Here is a 227-nt window from a genome sequence, read left to right as displayed (position 1 = left end):
GGCCACGCCGCGGCGGCGCTTGATGTGGCGCTGGTAGAAGTAGGGGTGCCCGATGGCCAGGTAGCGCTCCAGGGCCATGGCGAAGAGCATGAGCATCGTGGCCAGGCTGAAGAAGGTCATGGAGAAGGCGAAGTAGTCGCACGCGCGGCCCTCGGGCGCCAGGGCCACCAGGGTCTGGTTCCGCGCGTACGAAGCCAGCACCACGGGGCTGATGAGACAGGTGCCCA

General features: G+C 67.8%; 1 protein-coding gene across 1 annotated transcript in view; it reads right to left on the bottom strand.

The window, feature by feature from the left end:
* Positions 1-227, bottom strand: part of PTGER2 (prostaglandin E receptor 2) — a 46,298-nt gene that overhangs the window by 11,592 nt on the left and 34,479 nt on the right. The window lies entirely within an intron of this gene.

This window comes from Myotis davidii, unplaced genomic scaffold (assembly GCF_000327345.1).
Source record: "Myotis davidii unplaced genomic scaffold, ASM32734v1 scaffold847, whole genome shotgun sequence".
Lineage (NCBI taxonomy): Eukaryota > Metazoa > Chordata > Mammalia > Chiroptera > Vespertilionidae > Myotis > Myotis davidii.
The sequence above is the reverse complement of the archived record's forward strand: the minus strand, read 5'-3'. Positions and strand labels throughout refer to the sequence as shown.